Raw genomic sequence first — 8,782 nt, forward strand, 5'->3', positions numbered from 1 at the left:
TTTTTTTTTTTTTTTTTTTGTTATGACATATATATAGTTACTAGATGAGGACCCGCCCGATGTGCGTGTTTAAATTTTTATAAATTAAATTAAATTTAGCAAAAATATATTAAAAATTTGTTGTATGTTGTTTCTAAATTTTATTTTGTTATAATACACTAATTTATATCCATTTACAAATCTTTTAAGTATATAACTTTTAAAAGTGTGTTTTTTTACACCTAAATATACTCTGTGTTACAAATATATTATTTATCACCACCTAGAAAATGTCTATATGAACACATTAAGCCGACTATTTTACTTTCACTTCTGTATAGTTTTTAATTACTAAAATTGTTGGCTTAAACAACATTTTGAATAAAAAATATATTACATAATATACTAATCAATGATGTATCATCACAATAATGTATGACCACCATGGAGAAAACCTTGACTCCGCTTTCATCTTTTATGGAGAGAACCTTGCGTCCAACCTCCTCCACCTTTCTCTTTTGGGAAGATAACCTTGTGTCCAACCTTCTCCACCATAGAGAGAACCTCGGATCTGCCCTCCACCGGTGTGGAGAGAATATGATCACGTCTTTTTGCTATCTCAAAATGGCTTGCTCCGACAACCAATAAAATTAAAAACCTTTTTCTAATGTCACAAAATCTTTTGATAGTAACTAATATTAAATTTTCCAATGTATTCGTAGAAGCCTCTGTCTCTGTAACGCTTCAACTGTCACCTTGCTTAGTGAGCCTATGTCCACTCTCAGTCCATAGGCCCATCTTCCTAAGTTGCCCTTACATCTATTCCCGGCCCGTGAACCAACCCATATTCGATGGGCGGTTTGTTACGTCTGAGAGACTTTTAAAACTTGTTTACCGATCGTACAAATCAACAAATGATATTTTCCTGTGTTTTGTCCTCACTCTCACAGTTCCGACAATCACTTCTAGGAAGGTCACCCATCATGAAGTTCTCTCACGACTCTTGACAAAAAAATAAGTGTATTTTGGTGACATATGTGGCCAAATCAATTCTTTTAAATCTTTCCGCAAACGTAGGTGTTACAGTGTTTGAGCTCCTATGGATCTATCAACAACGATTTATGTTTTTCCAATCTATTTATCTATGTTTGTTGGAAGCTTGTGTTTGATTAGCCTATTTTATCTATTCATTAGTTTGATGAACTTCTACTCGTTATCTCCCTCTGGAATTGAATGAATAATGGTAACAATTATGTTTGCAAAAAAAAAAAAAAAAAGTTTATGACCAACCAATCAATGTTGAGAAATTAGAAGAAATTATTTTGGCATAATTAAAGAAAAAATAGAAAATTATAAGCACAGTAATATATGAATCTCAAATAATTCAAAGATGAAAATATAAATTAAATAAAACAATCTAAAATACAGTATTAAGAAAAGAAGACGCATATATTAACATTTTTTTTGTCAACATATTAATCTTACATATTCCCAACTGAAAAGGAGAAAATTTTGGTTTAAAAACATAAGAAAAATTTACCTTCCCATTAAAAAAAACTAAGTTGAAAGCAGTATTTTTGATTAAATAATTTAAATATGAGACGATCTATGTTTATATAGAAGTGAGTATTTACAAAATTTTGAATTAAAAATTAATTGTATATTTTCCTTAATCCTTTTTTCTATATTTTTTTGTAGATTTAATAACTTAAAATTAAAAATAAGTAAATAATATTAGAATTTCGAATTTTATGAAATATATATATATATATATATAATCTCCTTATAATTATTTATAAAACTTTGTATTATTTATAAATTCTTTAATTTTTGTTAATTATCCTTTTACATTACTAATATTTTTAAAAATAAAATACTTATTTTTGTTGTTAGCAAATTCCTCCAATTAAATATTTATTTTTACACATGTCAAAATCTGAGATTATAACTTGACACGTGTCATGATCCTGTTAATGACTAACTTTGAAAACTCAACTTTATATAATAAGATATGGACTTTAACGAAACTTATTAGGTTTGAGTAATTTTGAAAAGACTATGGATTTATACAAATTTTGCAAAAGTTTTAGATAAAAAGTTCTAATTAAGATGTCAACTATGTTACTCAAAAAAAAAATCTACAGATAGATGCTTCAGAGTTCAGATGCTTTGCCTCTCTTTAGTAAAATAGATTTTCTATTTATATTTGCTTTTAATAAACATTAGAAAGTTATTATGATTTTTTGTTTTGTTTTTTCACTTATGATTACATTTCTTCATTATATATTTTTTCTTCTTACAATAAAAACTCAAAAACAGTTTTCATAAATATATAGAGAATAATACTCCCTCTGTTCCAATATATAAGTTTTTCTAGTTAAAAGCACAATGCTTAATAAATAATAAATGTATTGTTACTTTACATAATATATATGATTAAATATTTATTCAAAAAAATTAACTAATAGAGAAAAAGATTAGATAGTTTTGTTGTATTTCTGAAAACAACAATTTTTAGAAATTTGTAGTAAAAAAAAAACTATTTTAGTAGTATTTTTAGAAAATAAAACTAATAATGGTATTTGTGGAAGAAAACTCATTTTAGTGGTGTTTATGAGAATTGCCCTTCAATATAATCTTAATCACATATAAATAAGAAAACCTAAAAATTTGAAAATAAATGTGAAAATTCAATTGAAAATTAATTATAAATATATAGAAATCAAAATAATTATTTTCTATTGTTTCACATATCAACTGATTTTATTTTCTGTTTCTTTTATTTTCGGTTTTTTTACATACAAGTTAAAAAAATTTCAGGGCATAATCTAGGCTGTTCTAAATATATACAAAGGCTTCCATTGGTAACCACAATTTAGGAAGAATGTGATATTTTTCTTCATACCTCAAATATTGTACCAAAAGTAATATTTTTTCTTCTACATTCTTCAAAAACAAGGAACAGTAGAACAAAAATGTTTCTCTCCAAGATTGATGAGCAAAAAATAGAACAAAAAAGGAACATATATATATATATATATATATTTAAATAAATAAAAATTATGTTTATTAATAATATTTCAATTTTGTAATATAATATTTTTCCTGTTTTCACAATGTATTGACAGAAAAAATATTGTTGATATGAATTCTATGTTAAACTAATCTTAAGGCTCTCTTTGAAAATTGTATGAATAGTAAAATAAATTTAAGAGATGTTTATATCATAGATAAAAGCTAAAATATTTTAAATTACTCTTAAAATTTTATTGTAGGTTAATATTTATTATTAATATTGAATATGACATATCTAAAATTTAATTCACAAACTTTATTTGAAATCAAATGTAAAATGTATTATATATACATTTTTCTTTCATTTTTCAAAAACTGTTTATTTCGTTCTCCATTATTCATTTTATTTTTGTTCTTCTAATGTTTACCGATATGAGCCAAAGTATTTTGATTGATGTTCACAAAAAAGAGGCGATTGTAGATGATGGGCTGTAGAAGCTTTTACTTTTGTTTTTTTTTAAAGTTTTTAAAGTTTTATATTTTTAAAGTTTTATATTCTCCGATCACACTTTATTTTTTTAACAGCCTTCAAAGCACTCTTAATTTTCTCACATTGTCCTTTCTTTTAATAGCCTATTCTTTGTGACTTTTATTTTTTTGAAGTCACAGCATTTAAATTTTTTGAAGTCACAGCGTTTAAAAGTAACAGTCATTGGTGTCTCCTCTCTAGGGCACCGATAAAACTATTTTTGTTATAGGGTTTTGTGTTGATAATGTCTGTAGAGAATCCACCGCAACCCAAATCCAAAAGGCGAGAAGAGTCATCTTCGTCGTCGCTTTTGTTGGCGGTAGATTCTCACTCCCACAACATGGCCTGGTCCAAAGTACATTGAAGCCCAAGAAATACCTTTTAGCTGGGAAGGACATTTTGGTCCTTTCAGAGGACGAACCGACACAGATCCCTATAAAAGTAAGAGTACGGCGTCCGTGAACAGGGATGAAAAGATTGTTGCGAAGAGAAAATACGGATAGAAGTAACGCCCGACAACTCGTCCAAGTTAGAATCGATGAGCTCACAGCTCGTCTATTGTCTTTCGTCCGTTATCTTTAACTCGTCTAGACCAAATTGTAACCCGTCTTTTTGTGCCCCGGCACCGATCTGTAAAGAGAATTTCAGTCTCCTTTTTACCGAACTAAACATTCTAATTGTGACCGATTTGGACATCAACAATTTGGCGCGCCAGAAAGGGGGAGCCAAGTCAAAGTTTTCTTTGAAAGTTTGAAGAACGGACCTACAACAGCTAGACGAGATGATTGGAATCACCAAAGAAGGAAGCAAGGAAATCGGTTCGTCGGGGGGGGGGACGATAACTCTGGCAACGGATCAAGTGGAGCTAGCAGTCCTTCCGACCCCAGACGCCCCGAGGAAGGCTGTAGCGGCAGAAAGTCCAGAAACGTTCGTCATCACGACAAACCTAACAAGCCCGACGACAACAAAGTGACGCAGAACCCTACACAACTCACTTTACTCAATAGCCAGCCCATCTCCAGTATAGACGAGCTATTCTGCGGGATCCTAACATGCCTTGACCAACAGGAGCAACGAACCAACACTCATTTGGATGCGTTAAGCGCGACACAGATTAACTCCCTGGAGGAAATTAATCATCTTCACACTGCTAAACAAATCCCGGCGAACCTCATCTCGACCGGGGCGGTGATAAGGCCACAAATTCGAACCAATGAGCAAAGACTTAACCTCGACAAACAAGTCGACGAGCGAAAAAGTAGAGGAAAGGACCCGGAGTTGATAGAGATCAAAGAGAAAATGCAAGAAATGGAGACGATCATTCAAAAGGCGAGGAGCAAGGCACTGGGGATGGACCTCATGCTCAAAGCAACCCAACGAACCCCGTTCTCTAAACGACTCACGACCACTCCAGTGCGACAAACATTTAAGCCGAGGCTTGGTTACTATGATGGGACAGTGGATCCGCGGGATTTCCTGCTCACTTTCGGAGTATCACTCGGTCCCTTGCAATTCGGCCCAGATGAGTACTTGACAGGAACCGCCCTGAGTTCGTTCTGTCTTGATGGAGAACAAGAACTCACATGCCGATCTCTACGCCCTGACTCATGAGCGCCACGAGTCACTTCGATCATTTATTACAAGATTTAAAGAAGTCGTTGTCAACGTCTCGATTCCTGACGTAGCAGCTATCGTCGCACTCAGAAACGCCCTATGGTACGAATCCCGATTCAAGGAAGAGCTGTCTTTGTCACATGTGGAGACCATCGCCGACGCATTGTTGCGGGTTGCGAAGCAATTGAGGTCGAAGAAGAAAAGGCTGTTAACGCTAAAAAGCCTGCGGCAGCAAAAAGCGTCCCCACCAAAGAACCAGCAGTCGTAGCACCAAAGATCGAGCATGTCAAACCTCGACAGCACTTTACCTGTAACCAAAATCGAACTCGTCGAACCTTCGCGATCGGCGTAGATACGCAATCCGGCTTACCATGGAATAAGTACGTCAGGAAGGAAAGAGGCGAGAGTAGCGCGACTCAATACTACGATTGCCATCAAAGCACCACCCATTGAACCAAAGAATGTCGCTACCTCTAAACAGTCCTGATGGAGCGATATAAAAAGGGCACTATAATCGTCGAGTCTGACACGAGTAGGACAACCTGACCTGGACGGAATGATACCAAGCGTACCAAAAAAATCGCTCAGAAAATTGTAAAGGACTCCAAGACACTCGCCGACCAAAGTGAGGACGAGATGGAAGTTCCAAATGATGTCAATCATGAAAAACGACCGCGCACAGATCATCAGCCCGATCAACGTCCCCCAACAATAAGACGAATAAACATGATTATGGGCGGGCAAGCAGGGTGCAACGACTCGGTCAGGTCGATAAGGGACTACACCAAGAAAGCCGAAATGAAGAAATCCTGGCCGTCGAGGATCAACTCCGAAAACACGCCAATATCCTTCGACAACATCAATCTAGAAGGTTTAGATCTGCCACATAACGACACTTTGGTTGTCGAATCCCTGATCGGCGAAAGCGAAGTTACGAAAATCCTGGTCGACACCGGAAGCTCGGTAAATGTGATCTTCAAGAATGTTCTGGCACAAATAGAGGTCAGCCAGAGTGACATCAAGCCAGAGTGCCACTCGTTAACCGGTTTCGACGGAGATCACATCATGTCAGTCGACACCATTGATATGCCGATCTTCGTTGGGGGAACGGCAAGATATTTCCGATTTGCTATCATCGACAAACCAACTATCTACAACGTCATCCTTGGAACCCTGTGGCTTCATAAGATGAACGCAGTCCCATCGACGTACCATCAGTGCGTCAAATTTCCAACCCCAAAAGGCGTGTATACATTGCGCGGAAACCAGCAGAGCACGAGAGCCTTCTTCCTGATTGAACACAAGATTCGCACAGCAAAGAAGTTATAGCAACCAAAGCAGCGGGTCGGCGACGACCAGAAAAAGACGTCGTTCATTACAGATAGGGGAACCTATTGTTATAAGGTCATGCCCTTCAGCTTAAAGAATGCGGGAGAAACTTACCAACGACTAGTCAACAAGATATTCACTGAGGAACTCGGCAGAACCATGGAGGTACACATAGACGACATGCTCATCAAATCACAACGCGCCGGTGACCATATCACCCGTCTCCGACAGTGCTTCAATACTCTTAATAAGTAAGGGATGAAATTTAATCCAGCCAATTGCACCTTTGCAGCCAAATCGGGGGAGCTTCTCAGCTACCTGGTAACTCGGCGAGACATTGAAGAAAATCCAAAGCAAATCAAGGCGATCATCGACCTACGATCGACAAGGAATGCCAGAGAGGTACAACGGCTAGCTGCACGAATTGCCGCCCTGAATCGCTTTATATCCAGATCAACAGATAAGTGCCTGCCATTTTACCAACTCCTCAAGACCAAAGGAAAGTTTGAATGGAATGAAGTCTGCCACAACGCGTTCAGTAAATTGAAGAGTTACTTATCGACTCCCCCGATCCTAGCCAATCTAGAGTTTGGCGAGGTCTTGTTCCTTTATATCGTGGTCTTGGGTTGGCGGTCATCGGAGTGCTCGTCTAAGACGACCGAGGAGATCGCCCTGGTAGTCGTCACATTGACAAGAAAGCTCCGACCGTATTTTCAGTCACACACCATCGCCGTCCTGTCCAACCAGCCCTTACGATCTATATTGCACAGTCCGAATCATTCCGGCCGATTAACGAAGTGGGCGATCGAGCTCAACGAGTATGATATCGAATTCCACACCCGCCCAGCCGCTAAGTCTCAAGTATTGGTCGACTTCTTAATTGAACTACCATTAGGCAAAGCCGAGCCAACGCCCACCAATCCATCAGACGGACAGTGGACCCTACATGTCGACGGTGCATCCTCATACCTTGGTTCCGGTGTGGAAATCCGATTAACTTCTCCAACCGGCGAAATCTTGGAGCAATCTTTCCGTCTTTGGTTCCAGGCAACCAACAATGTCGCCAAGTATGAGGCACTAATCACTGGGCTCAAACTCGCTAGTGGAATGCAAATCAAGCGAATCCGAGCTTTCTTTGACTCTTAACTCGTCGCCAATCAGTTTAGCGGTGAATACGATACTAAGAGCGAGCTAATGGCTGCATACCTCGACGTCGTCAGGATCCTATCCAAGCGTTTTGACGAGTTTGAACTCATAAAGATCCCCAGAGGGGACAACGCTCCGGCCGACCCCTTAGCAGCACTCGCTTCAACATCAGACCCCGACCTTCGACGGATTATCCCAATGGAAAGCATTGACACGCCAAGCATAAAAGAAACTCGAACAGAGACCTGCCTTACCTTTCACCAGCCCAACGAAATTAGGACCACCTGGTGATGTTCATATATTTTACCCTGTTTTCCCTTAGTATATGCACATCTTTTTCATATTTTGCTATCCATTTTGACCATTATTGCTTAGCTTTAGGACTAATCATGCATTAGAGTTTAGTTGCATTGCATTTGCATCTTTACATGCATAATCAGGTGATTTGGAGCTTAAGGAGCATGGAAGCAATGCTGAGGAGAAGTGAAGCAATCATGAAGGGAAAACAAGAGAGTTAAGACTGAAGAGCCAAGGTCCGGAGTCCCACTCGACCGCCCACTCGACCAGACACTCGACCGTGTGCAGAGAGGGACTCGACCGAGTGGAAAGAGAACCAGAGAAGCCAACTCGACCGGTCACTCGACCGAGCACCGGGTCGAGTTGGCCGAGCTGCCTATCTATTTTGTCTTTTAGCATTTTTAGGGCTTCCACTACTTCTTCTATTTAAGGGCCTTGTACCCTGCAGCCACCAAGAGTCCAACTTTTTAGATAGTCAAAAACCTAGTTTTTACCTTTTTTGGGAGTTATTCCTTTTGCACTTTTATTTTTTTAGATCTTGTACCTTCTTTTGAAGGAGAAAACATAAGATTCTTGTATTTTGTTGGTTTCATAACTTTCAAGATAATAAGAATTCATGTTTGATTCCTTCTTGAATATTGTAGATCTTTGCTTTATCTTTCATTTGATGCAAGTTTCAGTATTTTATGGGTTTATGAATTTGATGTTCATCATGTGTTCTTGTGAGTAGTTGCTTAGGATCTTGAGGATGGGTTAGGCTGGCTTGTGTTTGAGGTTTGTTTGATTTGGTCAAGCTTGATTGTAGTAGGATCTCTTCTAGGCTAGATGTTCTTAATGCTGATCCTATATCTGAGAGGGTAGGGTTTGATTTCA

Source organism: Camelina sativa, chromosome 17 (assembly GCF_000633955.1).
Source record: "Camelina sativa cultivar DH55 chromosome 17, Cs, whole genome shotgun sequence".
Lineage (NCBI taxonomy): Eukaryota > Viridiplantae > Streptophyta > Magnoliopsida > Brassicales > Brassicaceae > Camelina > Camelina sativa.